The sequence below is a fragment of the Ranitomeya variabilis genome, chromosome 5 (assembly GCF_051348905.1).
Source record: "Ranitomeya variabilis isolate aRanVar5 chromosome 5, aRanVar5.hap1, whole genome shotgun sequence".
In the NCBI taxonomy this organism is placed as follows: Eukaryota; Metazoa; Chordata; class Amphibia; order Anura; family Dendrobatidae; genus Ranitomeya; species Ranitomeya variabilis.
In genome coordinates this window covers 297,535,643-297,551,782 of record NC_135236.1, presented here as the reverse complement: position 1 = coordinate 297,551,782, position 16,140 = coordinate 297,535,643, and the positions used below count along the sequence as shown (strand labels likewise).

The following is a 16,140-nucleotide window of genomic DNA, read 5'->3' as shown; positions in this document are numbered from 1 at the left end:
GATAGTGGTAAAATTTGTTCGATATGATTTGCGTTTGTTTGAGAAAAACATGGAAATTTGGAGAAAAAATGCCCCTAAATCAGATAGTTATGTCACACAACATAGTTAATAAATAACATTTCTCATATGTCTAATTACATCAGCACAATTTTTTTTAGTTAGGAAGTTATAAGGGTTAAGTTGACCAGCGATCTCTCATTTTTCCAACAAAATTTACAAAACCATTTTTTTTAGGGACTACATTACATTTGAAGTGACTTTGAGGGTCTATATGACAGAAAATACCCAAAAGTGACACCATTCTAAAAACTGCACCAATCAAGGTGTTCAAAACCACATTAAACAAGATTATTAACCCTTCAGGTGCTTCACGGGAATTAATGAAATGTGGAAGGAAAAAAAATGAACATTTAACCTTTTTTTCACAAACATTTTACTTTAGACCCAAATTTTTATATTTTCACAAGTATAACAGGAGAAAATGGGCCCCAAATTTTGTTGTGCAATTTCTTCTGAGCACGTTGATACCCCATATATGAGTTGAAAATCACTGTTTTGGCACACAGCAGGGCTCAAAAGGGAAAGAGCGCCATTTGACTTTTTGAATAGATAAATTTACTGGCAAAATTAGAGGCCGCATGTCGCATTTGGAGAGCCCCTGATGTGCTTAAACAGTGGAAACCCTAACAAGTGATACCGTTTTGGAAACTCGACCCATCAGGGAACTTATCTAGATGTGTGGTTAGCACTTTGAACCACCATGTGCTTCACAGAAGTTTATAGCGTTGAACCGTTAAAATAAAGAAATCACATTTCTCCACAAAAAAAATTTTTTTAGCCAATTTTTTTTTATTTTCACAAGGGTAACAGGAGAAAATGAACCTCAAAATTTGTGCAATTTCTCCTGAGTACACATATGTGGAGAAAACTACTGTTTGGGCGCACAACAGGGCTCAGAAAGAATAAGTTACGTTTTGGAACGCAGACTTTGATTGAATGGTCTGCGGGTGTCATGTCACATTTGGAGAGCCCCTTATGTGCCTAAACAGTGGAAAAGTGAGCCCATTTTGAAAACTAGACTCCTCAAAGAATTTATCTAATATGTGGTGAGCAACTTGAACCCACAGGTGCTTCAAAGAATTTTATAACGTTGATCTGTGAATATGAAAAAAATATATTCTTCCCACAAAAATGTTGTTTTAGCCAAATATTTTCATTTTCACAAGGATAGGGGACAACGGACCTCAAAATGTGTTATGCAATTTCACCGGAGTACGCAGATAGCCCATATGTTGTCAGGAACTACTTTTACAGACTCAGAAAAAAACAGAGAACTTTTTGCCTTCTGGGGCACAGATTTAGCTAGAATAGTTTGTGGACTACATATACAGAGCCCCAAGTGAGAGAAGAGCAGAATCCCCCTCAAGTGATCTCAATTTGGAAATTATACCCCTTTGGGAATTTATGTACAGGTGTAGTGACGATTTTGACTTTATGGGTGTTTTCCAGAAACAAGCAGCAAAGGATGTTGCTGAGTGAATATTTCAAACTGTTGTTGTAGTGACCAGTACATTGTGCCCAGCTCATGCACCTGTAAATTAGACGGGCTCTCATTGCTACTGAAATGTCAAACTTGTGGATGCTAACCGGTTTAGGCACGCTGTGTGCTCAAAAGGGAGGGAGGCACTTGGATTTGGGAGAACAAAATTTGCTGAATTTGTTTTGGGGGAGCGAGGGCAATTTCACTTTTTTAGAGCATTTGTACTACAAGCAACTTGGAAGCCCCCTATAATTTCATTAACAGATGACGGACCTGAGTGGGGAGTTGCTTTTTTTTTAACTGATTTGAAGCTTTTGTTAGGAACATTTTACATTACATTTGGGATCACATTTATCCGGCGCTCTACGCTGAGCCTTTACATCTGGGTTTACATCTAAATCTCCAAATAACGTGATTCAGATGTAACCTTTGAAGGAGCCACTCAAATGAGGCAGCAGAGTTACTCTAAACTCCATCTGGCCTCTGTTTAGCGGTGTCCTTCTTTTCAGAAGGTGCTATAAATATTTATTTATTAATACAAAAAGTAAAACTATGCTTTTCCAAATATATCTGTAAAATGGTCTGCAGTGGGAGTGATACAAATAAAGTTAAAATGTAGAACTAGTTTTATTGCAATACAAATCCACATAGTGTGAATACTCTTATTGTATGTTTTTATAAATAGTAAACAATTACATTTCACTGTTTAGTCCAATGATGTGCCAATGAGTTCATAATAACTATCGGGATTCTGCTCTTGACATACGTGTTTGGATAATGGGTGCCCACATGTCTACTGTTAAAATTGTTCTCTCATTCTTATATGAAGTGAGCCTTTTGTTTGTCCTATGTAAACTTTGTTGGCATGGCATTTGATTCTATATTTTGTATATAAACACTTCAGTTCTATGTGTTCTAAAAAAATTTTATATCAATTAAATTGATACTTTAACCAAGCAGTATATTTTGATTACTTTAATTTGTGTCTCTTAACACATGGCTCATTTTTCACGTGAAAAAAAAAAAAAATTCCCTTAGAAGTGAACAGGAGGGAAATTCTTTTTCTTCTTCTCTCTCATACAATGTTGTAACGCTTACAATATTTCTGGTTTGGCTAAACACATATTTTGTTTTTGGTTGAATATAAATTTTTTCCCCTATTAGTGTTTCCTGACTCAGTATATCACAGTTTTTTTTTTTTTTTTTTAATTCTTATATATAAAAATTCTAATCGGTGTATTTTGGGATAAATGGAACCTTGAATTGGACAATTCTTCTTTGTTAATGTATTGACTGTATTTTTAGCTTCAATAAGGATCTGTCTGTCAAGTTTTCACACAAATTCTTTTATTTCCATTAATTTTGATTGATCATGCCCTTTCTTTATAAAGAAAAAAAACTGGATTGTTTCTGCCTCCCCTTTATATTCAATTAACCTAATACAATGGTGTCTTATTTTCATATTTTTTTGGGGGGAGGAGGGAATTATTGAGCCATGAGAGGAGGCGAAAGATTCCCATTTGGATAAAACTATTGCTATCCGTTGTTATTCTGTAAGATTTACTTACCCCCTATAGAGAGAGTAAAGTCCAGGAAATGAATGTCTTTCTTATATAAATAGGAATAAAATTCATGAAAAACATATTTACGGTAGTTAATTTCCTGATAGAATTCTAGTAATATTTTCTCAGTCTCCGACTAAATAAATAAATCATCATCTATGTATCTTTTCCTAAAGACACGGGATGAACCTAGTCTTGTGGAAAAGATACATACTGTAGATGATGTATTCTTTATGTGGTCGGGTCATGAGGAAGCATTACTAGAATTCCTTCAGAAAATTAATAAAATAAAAAAAGTGTTTTTTTCCTGAAATTTATTCCTATTTATAGTAAGAAAAAGATTAATTTCCTGGACCTTATGATTTCTATGGAGGGAGGTTAATTACATATGAAATCTTACAAAAAAACACAATGAATGCAATAGTTTTAACAAGATGGTTACTCCTCTGATGGCTCAATAACATCGCAAAAAGCCAATTTATGAGAATAAGGCACAATTGTACAAAGTTAATTGACTATAAAGGCGAGGCAGAAACAATGTGAAAAATATGTAGAGAGAAAAAGGCATGATCAATCACAATTAATGGAAATAAAAGAATCAGTGGGCAAATCAGACAGATTCTTATTGAAGCTAAAAATACTCAAAATCAATACAAGAAATGTCCAAAATTAAGGTTTCATTTATCACACAATACACTGAACAGGTATTTTTAAAAATGAAAAATAAACAACACTGATATCCTGCGTCAGGACAGGCTAGTAGGAAAAACGGCCTATCCAACCAAAATATGTTTAGCCATGTCAAATATATTGGAAGCATTATAACAGTGTATGATAGAGAAGGAAAAGCATTTCACTTCACTGTTCATTTTTAAGGAAAAAAAAATTCCATGTAAAAAATGAGCTATGTGTTAGGCGACACAAATTAAAGGAGGCAAAACACATGGCAGACAGTCGAGGTACCAATTAATTTGGAATAAAAATTGTTATAACACGTAGAACTAAAGGGGTTATAATAGGATCAAATGCCCCTGCAACAACGTTTACATAGGACGTTCAAGGCGCCCATTTCATGTAAGAACGAGCCACAGAATATTAATAACAAAAATGCGGACACCCATTATCCAAAACATTTTATAAAAAAACACGGTGGCAACATAAAAGGCATCGATTTTACAGATATGTTTGGAAAAGCATATCACTTTTTTTTCATATATTATTATTTATTATTATTATAGCGCCATTTATTCCATGGCGCATTACATGTGAGGAGGGGTATACATAATAAAAACAAGTACAATAATCTTAAACAATACAAGTCACGACTGGTACAGGAGGAGACAGGACCCTGTCCGCGAGGGCTCACAATCTACATATACAGTATTACACACTAGATGGTGGCCCGATTCTAACGCATCAGGTATTCTAGAATATGTATGTGCAGTGTATAGCACAGCCCACGTAGTATATTGCACAGCCACGCAGTACATTGCGCAGCCCACGCAGTACATTGCGCAGCCCACGCAGTACATTGCGCAGCCCACGCAGTACATTGCGTAGCCCACGCAGTTCATTGCGCAGCCCACGCAGTACATTGCGCAGCCCACGCAGTACATTGCGCAGCCCACGCAGTACATTGCGTAGCCCACGCAGTTCATTGCGCAGCCCACGCAGTACATTGCGCAGCCCACGCAGTACATTGCGCAGCCCACGCAGTACATTGCGCAGCCCACGTAGTATATTGCCCAGCCCACGTAGTATATTGCACAGCCCACATAATATATTGCCCAGCCCACGTAGTATATTGCCCAGCCCACGTAGTATATTGCGCAGCCCACGTAGTATATTGCTCAGCCCACATAGTATATTGCGCAGCCCACCTTGTATAATGCGCAGCCCACGTTGTATATTGCGCATCCCACGTATAAAGCAATTTAGGCATGATATCCCTGTTAAAAAAAAAAAGAATTAAAATAAAAAATAGTTATATACTCACCTTCCGTTGGTGCCTGGATCCAGGAAGCGGTTACCGACGCTTGGGATCCAGCGAAGCTCCGCTGAGCCGCTCGCGCCAGCCGCCATCTTCCATTCCCAGGATGCATTGTGAAATTACCCAGAAGACTTAGCGGTCTCGCGAGACCGCTAAGTCTTCTGGGTAATTTCGCAATGAATCGGCGGGAACGGAAGATGGCGGCTGGCGCGAGCGGCTTGGCGGACTACGGAGTGTGAGTATAGCGGTTTTTTGATTTTTTATTATTTTTAACATTACATTTTTTTACTATTGATGCCACATAGGCAGCCTCAATAGTAAAAAATTGGGGACACACAGGGTTAATAGCAGCTGTTACGGAGTGCGTTACCCGCGGCATAACGCGGTCCGTTACCGCCGGCATTAACCCTGTGTGAGCGGTGACCGGAGGGGATTATGCGGGCGCCGGCCAGTGAGTGCGGGGAGTAAGGAGCGGCCATTTTCTTCCGGACTGTGCGTGTCGCTGATTGGTCGTGGCAATGGTCGTGGGCGTTTTGCCACGACCAATCAGTGACTTGGATTCCATGACAGACAGAGACCGCGACCAATGAATATCCGTGACAGACAGAAAGACAGACAGAAAGACGGAAGTGACCCTTAGACAATTATATAGTAGATTTTGTATATATCTTGATATTCTTCACATATTTTTTATGTTTTACTTTTAATACTAAAAACATTTTAGCAGTTTAATAGGAAGAGTTATGTACTTATTTAAACCACTCTTTATTTGGATTCATTTACAATATGGTAGTTATGAAAATCCAAAGGGATAGTACTGCCAATGCACTAATTGACAGCAATAAGTAGCTATATAAGAAATCTAGATGCAATGACTTACCCCCAACAAACAAGAGTAACTTTTCAAAATGCGATGGATGGAATTTTGATCTATACGGACCTCTGTAGCTACTGGAAATTGATTTTCCCTATTAGTCTATCCTGACGCAATGTACCCCTATGGTTTTTTTGTTGCTGCTTAATTAAAAAAATCTGTTCAGTGTTATGTGTAATAAATGGAACACTGATTTTGGATATAACCGAACAGTACTGTCTTCAATACTTGAAGACTTCAGAGAGACGTTACTTCAGAGAGACGTTACTTCAGAGAGACGTTACCAGCTGACGGACTCACACAATATTGGATTCCTAACAGAATCAGAGAACTCTCTCATCACAAAGAAACCTAGGACGCCATTATTGGACTCACCAACCATTACAGCTATCAATCTACTGTGATGCTAACTAAGGTTAGTGTATTGTGCCATTGGTTACACTCTACATGGCAGTTAAGATCTTGCAAAAATGTACTTAGGTGATGTATGCTGGGTTTTCTTGCAAACAAGCACATTTAAACAGCCCTGTGGCAAGCCAACATGAATCTAATGAAGTGCAATTAATAACTCATACCGGCCAGTCTGATACTCCACTGCCCCTGCACACACCACTCCAACGCGCACTTCATTAGATTCATATTGGCTGGCCACAGGGCTGTTTAAATGTGCACTATGGCTACTTTTTATGTATATTAATTTTTATCATTTCACTGCATGGCAACATTCACTTGTATTTTTGATTATTCTTATTAATTTAATTATATGGTCAATTTTTATCATGCTTGTGTATGCACTTACACTATGTTCCAAATTATTATGCAAATTACATTTTTCTCAGATTTTCCTAAATGGTCGGTGCAAAGGACAGTCAGTCTAATAAAAGTCATCACCCGTTAGAGTATACATCGAATTTTATTGAAGAAACCTCCCAATGATAACAGTATAATCTCCAAAATGAATACAAACTCAAAATGCACTGTTCCAAATTATTAGGCACAGTAGAATTTCTAAACATTTGACACGTTTTAAAGAACTGAAAATGCTCATTTGTGGAATTTGCAGCATTAGGAGGTCACATTCAGTGAACAAAAAAGCTATATAACTCCAAAACATCCTAACAGGCCAAGTTACATGGTAACATAGGAACCCTTCTTTGATATCACCTTCACAATTCTTGCATCCATTGAACTTGTGAGTTTTTGGAGAGTTTCTGCTTGTATTTCTTTGCATGAAGTCAGAATAGCCTCCCAGAGCTGCTGTTTGGATGTGAACTGCCTCCCACCCTCATAGATCTTTTGCTTGATGATATTCCAAAGGTTCTCTATAGGGTTGAGGTCAGGGGAAGATGGTGGCCACACCATGAGTTTATCTCCTTTTATGCCCATAGCAGCCAATCACTCATACGGATTCTTTGCAGCATGAGATGGTGCATTGTCATGTATGAAGATGACTTTGCTCCTGAAGGCACGTTTCTGCTTTTTATACCATGGAAGAAAGTTGTCAGTCAGAAACTCTATATACCTTGCAGAGGTCATTTTCACACCTTCAGGAACCTTAAAGGGCCCTATCAGCTGTTTCCCCATGATTCCAGACCAAAACATGACTCCTCCACCTCCAGCCGGCTCAGAAACTCCCGGAGAGTCAGGCACAAAACTCCTAGAAAGTGCATCAGCTTTCACGTTCTTCGAACCAGGCAGGTATGAGACCACGAAGTTGAAACGGGAGAAAAACAACGACCAACGAGCCTGTCTAGGATTCAGGCGCTTGGCAGATTCAAGGTAAATCAGATTTTTGTGATCAGTCAAGACCACCACACGATGTTTAGCTCCTTCGAGCCAATGTCGCCACTCCTCAAATGCCCACTTCATAGCCAACAACTCCCGATTACCAACATCATAATTCCGCTCGGCAGGCGAAAACTTTCTTGAAAAGAAAGCACATGGCTTCATCACAGAGCCATCAGAGCTTCTCTGCGACAAAACAGCCCCTGCTCCAATCTCAGAAGCATCAACCTCGACCTGGAAGGGGAGAGACACATCTGCCTGACATAAGACTGGAGCTGAAGAAAACCGGTGCTTCAGCTCCCGAAAGGCCTCCACGACCGCAGGAGACCAATTAGTCACATCAGAACCCTTCTTGGTCAAATCCGTCAAAGGTTTAACCACGCTAGAAAAATTAGCGATGAAACGACGGTAAAAATTAGCAAAACCCAAGAACTTCTGAAGGCTCTTAACAGACGTGGGCTGAGTCCAGTCATGAATAGCCTGGACCTTGACTGGGTCCATCTCCACAGTAGAAGGAGAAAAAATAAAACCCAAAAAGGAGACCTTCTGTACTCCGAAGAGGCATTTTGAGCCCTTCACAAATAAAGCATTAGTACGCAGGACCTGAAACACCATCCTGACCTGCTTCACATGGGACTCCCAATCATCAGAAAAGACCAAAATGTCATCCAGATAAACAATCATAAATTTATCCAGATATTCTCGGAAGATGTCATGCATGAAGGACTGAAACACAGAAGGAGCATTAGAGAGTCCAAAAGGCATCACTAAGTACTCAAAATGGCCTTCGGGCGTATTAAATGCTGTTTTCCATTCGTCTCCCTGCTTAATGCGCACAAGGTTATACGCACCACGGAGATCTATCTTGGTGAACCAACTGGCACCCTTAATCCGAGCAAACAAATCAGACAATAGTGGCAAAGGATACTGAAATTTGACTGTGATTTTATTCAGAAGACGATAATCGATACAAGGTCTCAAAGAACCGTCCTTCTTGGCCACAAAAAAAAAACCTGCACCAAGAGGGGAAGAGGATGGGCGAATATGTCCCTTCTCCAGAGACTCCTTTATATAACTCCGCATCGCGGCATGCTCTGGTATAGACAAATTAAAAAGTCGTCCCTTAGGGAATTTACTATTCTATTTACTATAGGAATTAAATTTATAGCACAGTCACAATCCCTATGAGGAGGCAGGGCACAGGACCTGGGCTCATCAAATACATCCTGGTAGTCAGACAAAAACTCAGGGACCTCAGAAGGAGTGGAAGAAGCAATAGACACCAACGGAGTATCGCCATGAATTCCCTGACAACCCCAACTTGACACAGACATAGCTTTCCAATCTAAAACTGGATTATGAGCTTGCAGCTATGGCAGACGCACAACGACAACATCATGCAAATTATGCAGAACAAGAAAGCGAATCACCTCCTGATGTACGGGAGTCATGCACATGGTCATTTGCGTCCAATACTGAGGCTTATTCTCAGCCAATGGCGTAGCATCAATTCCCCTCAGAGGAATAGGAAATTCCAAAGGCTCCAGGACAAAACCACAGCGCCTGGCAAACGACAAATCCATCAGATTCAGGGCAGCACCCGAATCCACAAAAGCCATAACCGGGTAGGACGACAAAGAACAAATCAAAGTAACAGACAAAATAAATTTAGGCTGTATAGTACCAATGGTGACAGGTTTAGATTTCTTTTTTAAGCGTTTAGAGCATGCTGAGATAACATGAGTAGAATCACCACAGTAAAAGCACAACCCATTTTGACGTCTATGACTTTGTCGCTCAATTCTGGTCAGAGTTCGGTCACATTGCATAGACTCAGGTCTCTGTTCGGAAAAAACCGCCAAAGGATGAGCAGATTTGCGCTCCCGCAAACGCCGATCAACCTGAATGGCTAAAGCCATAGAATCACTCAGACTTGCAGGGGTGGGAAACCCCACCATAACATTCTTAACGGCCTCAGAAAGACCTTCTCTGAAATTTGCAGCCAGGGCACACTCATTCCATTGAGTAAGCACCGACCATTTCCGAAATTTTTGACAATACACCTCTGCTTCATCCTGACCCTGAGAGATAGCCAGCAACGCTTTTTCTGCCTGATTCTCAAGATTAGGCTCCTCATAAAGCAGTCCAAGAGCCAGAAAAAATGCATCCACATTAAGCAATGCAGGATCTCCTGGCGCCAGAGAGAAAGCCCAATCTTGAGGGTCGCCGCGCAACAAGGAGATAACAATTTTAACTTGCTGAGCGGAATCACCAGAGGAACGAGGTCTCAGAGATAGAAATAACTTACAATTATTCTTAAAATTTAGAAACCTAGATCTATCTCCAGAAAACAACTCAGGAATGGGTATCTTTGGTTCTGACATAGGGCTATGAATAACAAAATCCTGAATACTTTGCACCCGTGCAGTAAGATGATCCACACTAGAAGTCAGAGTCTGAACATTCATGTCTGCAGCTGAGCTCAAAACCACCCAGAGTTCAAGGGGATGAAAGAAGCTAAACAGACTGCAGCAAAGGAAAAGCGGGAGGAAAAAAAAAAATGTACTCAGGTCTTCTTTTTATCCCACTTCTGCGATGCATTAAACACTTTTTGGCCTGCTATACTGTTATGATCCTTAGTGGTTGAGGATCACAAATTACTCCAGCTAAGTAACAAACATAGGACAAGCTCTAGGGAGGTGGCAAACTGGACTGACCGCAAATCTGAACCTATCCAAACACACTAGAAGTAGCCGGTAAACGTGCCTAAAAATCCTAGACGTCTCTAGCCAGCCTGAGGAACTAACTACCCCTAGAGAGAAAGAAAAGACCTCTCTTGCCTCCAGGGAAAAAATCCCCAAAGATATAGAAGCCCCCAACAGATAATAACGGTGAGGTAAGAGGAAGGCACATACACAGGGGTGAAAGCAGATTCAGCAAATGAGGCCCACTAATACTAGATAGCAGAAAATAGAAAAGGGAATCTATGCGGTCAGTAAAAAACCCTTACAAAATATCCACTCTGAGATTTCAAGAACCCCCACACCAACTAACGGTGTGGGGGGAGAAACTCAGTCCCCTAGAGCAACCAGCAAGCGAGGAATTCACATTTTAGCGAGCTGGACTAAAAACATAATGAACACTGATAATCAAAAAATGATCAAACAAAAACTTAGCTTGTCTTGGAGAGACTGGGAGCAAGGTAGACACAAGGAATCTGAAGAGCACTGAATACATTGATAGCAGGCAAGGAACTGAGTCTCCAGGTGAGCTAAATAGGAAACCAACCAAGGATAACGAACCAGCTGATGCAGCCAACCTGCAGAAAGACAACACTACACAGTACCGCTTGTGACCACTAGAGGGAGCCCAAAAATAGAATTCACAACACAAATGATCTGAAAACAAAGATTATTCAACATAGTTGTTCAGGGGAAGGATACAAAAAGCTGTCTCAGAGATTTAACCTGTCAATTTCCACTGTGAGGAACATAGTAAGGAAATGGAAGATCACAGGTACAGTTCTTGTTAAGGCCATAAGTGGCAGGCCAAGAAAAACATCAGAAAGGCAGAGAAGAAGAATGGTGAGATCAGTCAAGGACAATCCTCAGACCACCTCCAGAGAGCTGCAGCATCAACTTGCTGCAGATGGTGTCACTGTGCATCGGTCAACTATACAACGCACTTTGCAGAAGGAGAAGCTGTATGGGAGAGTGATGCGAAAGAAGCCGTTTCTGCAAGCACGCCACAAACAGAGTCGGCTGAGGTATGCAAAAGCACATTTGCAGAAGCCAATTTCTTTTTGGAAGAAGGTCCTTGGACTGATGAAACCAAGATTGAGTTGTTTGGTCATACAAAAAGGCGTTATGCATGGTGGCAAAAAAAAACAGTATCCCAAGAAAAACACTTGCTACCCACAGTAAAATTTGGTGGAGGTTCCATCATGCTTTGGGGCTGTGTGGCCAATGCCGGCACCGGGAATCTTATTAAAGTTGAGGGACGCATGGATTCATCTCAGTATCAGCAGATTCTTGACAATAATGTTCATGATTCAGTTACAAAGTTGAAGTTATGCAGGGGATGGATCTTTCAGCAAGACAATGATCCAAAACACCCCTCTAAATCTACTCAGGCACTCATGCAGAGGAACAATTACACTGTTCTGGAATGGCCATCCCAGTCCCCAGACCTCAATATCATTGAACATCTGTGGGATCATTTGAAGAGGGCTGTCCATGCTCGGCGACCATCAAACTTAACTGAACTGGAATTGTTTTGTAAAGAGTAATGGTCAAAAATACCTTCATCCAGGATCCAGGAACTCATTAAAAGCTACAGGAAGCGACTAGAGGCTGTTATTTTTGCAAAAGGAGGATCTACTAAATATTAATGTCACTTTTCTGGTGAGGTGCCCATACTTATGCACCTGTCAAATTTTGTTTGAATGCAGATTGCACATTTTCTGTTAGTACAATAAACCTCATTTCAAGGCAGAAACATTACTGTGTCCAACAGTTATTAGATATATGAAACTGAAATAGCTGTTGCAAAAAAAACAATTTTTATAAAACATTAAGCTTAAGATTAATAGGGGTGCCCAAACTTTTTCATATAACTGTATATAATATTAATTGCCACTTGGTATTTATCATTTGTTTTTTTTCACTTTTCATGGAATAGTCATCAGTGTTATTTTTGCCACATTAATTGTGCATATTGATTTTTTTTTATATATATACATTTTTTTATTGGTGTAATATTTATATATTTTTATATTTTTTACCATCCCATCTGGTATTCCTTGTCCCGTCACACATTAATTTTGCTATTGTTTTTATATTATCAAAAATTTTCTAATAAAATAATTATTTTTGCAGCATCAATTTTTCCTGCAAGAAAAGTATGTTTCCCTTTTGGTATTTTGTAATCATGTATTATATTGTCAATAAAGTGATTTATATCTTTTAACAACTTTTTCTATGAATATTTTTTTGGACCCATTTGGAGAGCGCCTGATGTGCCTAAATAGTGAAAACCCCCCACAAGTGACCTCATTTTGGAAAATAGACCCCTCAAGGAATGTATTTAGAAGCATGGTGAGCACCTTGAACTCCCAAGTGCTTCACAGAAGTTTCTAATGTTGAGCTGTGAATTTTAATTACCATATATACTCGAGTATAAGCCGAGATTTTCAGCCCAAATTTTTGGGCTGAAAGTGCCCCTCTCGGCTTATACTCGAGTCACGGTCTGTGGCAGGGTCGGCGGGTGAGGGCGCTGAGGCATACTTACCTAGTCCCGGCGATCCTGACGCTCCCCCTGCCCGTCACACTGTCTTCGGGTGCCGCAGCTCTTCCCCTGTACAGCGGTCACGTGGGACCGCTCATTAAACTTATGAATATGGACTCCACTCCCATAGGGGTGGAGCCACATATTCATTTCTCTAATCAGCGGTGCCGGTGACCGCTGATAGAGGAAGAGGCTGCGGTACCCGGAGACCAGCAGGAGCGGGACGCCGGGAGCAGGTAAGTATCGCATATTTACCTGTCCACGTTCCACACGCCGGGCGCCGCTCTGTCTTCCCGGCGTCTCTCCGCTCTGACTGTGCAGGTCAGAGGGCGCGATGACGCATATAGTGTGCGCGGCGCCCTCTGCCTGATCAGTCAGTGCGGAGAGACGCCGGGACGGGACGCTGAGGAGCTGCAAGCAAGAAAGGTGAGTATGTGTTTTTTTTTTAATTGCAGCAGCAGCACCAGCGTTATATATGGCACAGATTTATGTGGAGCATCTATGGGGCCAAACTGAACGCTGCAGAGCATTCCATATGGGGCAGCTTTATAATGAGCATCTATGGGGCCAAACTGAACAGTGCAGAGCATATACGGCACAGCTTTATAAGGAGCATCTATGGGGCCATAATGAACGGTGCAGAGCATATATGGCACAGCTTTATAAGGAGCATCTATGGGGCCATAATGAACGGTGCAGAGCATATATGGCACAGCTTTATAAGGAGCATCTATGGGGCCATAATGAACGGTGCAGAGCATATATGGCACAGCTTTATATGGAGCATCTATAGGGCCATAATGAACGGTGCAGAGCATATATGGCACAGCTTTATGTGGAGCATCTATAGGGCCATAATGAACGGTGCAGAGCATATATGGCACAGCTTTATATGGAGCATCTATAGGGCCATAATGAACGGTGCAGAGCATATATGGCACAGCTTTATGTGGAGCATCTATGGGGCCATAATGAACGGTGCAGAGCATATATGGCACAGCTTTATATGGAGCATCTATAGGGCCATAATGAACGGTGCAGAGCATTGTATATGTGGCAAGCTTTATATGGAGAATCTATGGGGCCATAATGAACGGTGCAGAGCATTCTATATGGCACAGCTATATATGGATAATATATGGGGCAATAATCAATGGTATGGAGCATTATATATGGCACAGCTTTATATGGAGCATCTATGGGGCAATAATGAATGGTATGGAGCATCTATTTTTATTTTTGAAATTCACCAGTAGCTGCTGCATTTTCTACCCTAGGCTTATACTCGAGTCAATAAGTTTTCCCAGTTTTTTGTGGCAAAATTAGGGAGGTCGGCTTATACTCGGGTCGGCTTATACTCGAGTACATACGGTAATTTTTCTAGGGGCTAATAAGAAATTTTTTGACAACAAACTGAAGTCCATTTTTTCCTGAGTGCGCCAATACCCTACATGTAATCGGGAAATATTTTTCAGGCACAGTGCAAAGCTCAGAAGGCAAGGAGCGCCAGATTTTACTTGTTATGGTTTGCAGGTACCATGACACACTGGGAGAGCCCATGAGGTGCCAGAACAGCAGAACCCCCCATAAGTGACCCCATTTTACAAACTACACGCCTCAATTAATTCATCTAGGGGTGCAGTGATCATATTGCACCACGGGTGTGTCACAGAATTTTATACCATTGAGCAGTGAAGAAAAAATAACTACATTTTTACCATCAAATTTTAGCCCCAGATTTTACATTTTCACTCAAGAAGTGGGTAAAAATGGCACCAAAATTTGTCCCACAATTTCTACTGAACGTGGCAATACCCCATGTGTGGCTGTACAGTACTACTTAGCCATCCGGAGAGTCGGGGAAAACGGAGCGCTATTTGCCTCCTGGAGCGCAGATTTTCCTAGAAGATTTTGCGAGCTCCATATACAGAGCCCCTAATTGCTAGAAGAGCAGAACCCTCCCTCAAGTGACCCTATTTTGGAAAATATACTCCTTTGGGAATTTCATAGAATCATAGAATGGTACAGTTGGAAGGGACCTCCTGGGTCATCTGGTCCAACCTCCTGCTCAAAGCAGGATTCACTAAATCATCCCAGACAGATGTCTGTCCAGCTTCTGTTTGAAAACTTCCATGGAAGGAGAACTCACCACCTCTCATGGCAGCCTGTTCCACTCATTGATCACCCTGTCAAAAAGTTTTTCTAATATCTAATCTGTGTCTCCTCCCATTAAGTTTCATCCCATTGCTTCTAGTCTTTCCTTGAGCAAATGAGAATAAAGATGATCCTTCTACAATGTGACAGCCCTTGAGATATTTGTAGACAGCTATTAAGTCTCCTCTCAGTCTTCTTTTTTGCAAGCTAAACATTCCCAAATCCTGTAACCGTTCCTCATAGGACATGGTTTGCAGACCGGTCACCATTCTGGTCACTCATCTCTGAATTTGCTCCAGTTTGTTGATGTCTTTTTCAAAATGTGGTGCCCAAAACTGGACACAGTATTCCAGATGAGGTCTGACCAAAGAGGAGTAGAGGGCAATAATGACTTTGCGTGATCTAGACTGTATGCTTCTGTTAATACAACCCAGAATTGTATTTGCCTTTTTTGCTGCTGCATTACACGGTTGACTCATGTTCAGTATATGATCTATTAGTATACCCAAGCCTTTTTCACATGTGCTGTTGCTTAGCCCTATTCCTCCCATTCTGTATATGCTTTTTTCATTTTTATTACCCAGATGTAGTACTTTGCATTTTTCCTTGTTAAAAACCATTCTGTTAGTTGCTGTCCACTGCTCCAGTTTATTTATCTTTTTGAATCCTATCTCTCTCTTCTCTAGTATTAGCTATCCCTCCTAGCTTTGTGTCATCAGCAAATTTAATCAGCGTACCCTCACTTCCTTCATCTAAATCATTGATAAAGATGTTGAACAATACAGGGCCCAGGACAGAACCTTGTGGTACCCCCCACTTGAGACATTCTTCCAACTGGATGTGCAGCCATTTACGACCACTCTTTGGGTCCGATCACTAAGCCAGTTATGAGTCCACCTAACAGTTGCCTTGTCCATTCCATACTTAGTCATTTTTTCAATAAGGATGG

General features: G+C 40.8%; 1 protein-coding gene and 1 long non-coding RNA gene across 2 annotated transcripts in view; one reads left to right on the top strand and one right to left on the bottom strand.

Moving 5' to 3' along the window:
- Window positions 1-16,140, bottom strand: part of TSGA13 (testis specific 13) — a 566,886-nt gene that overhangs the window by 304,497 nt on the left and 246,249 nt on the right. The gene's annotated exons all lie outside the window — the stretch shown is intronic.
- LOC143775845 (uncharacterized) overlaps window positions 1-16,140 on the top strand; it is a 105,904-nt gene that overhangs the window by 64,086 nt on the left and 25,678 nt on the right. The window lies entirely within an intron of this gene.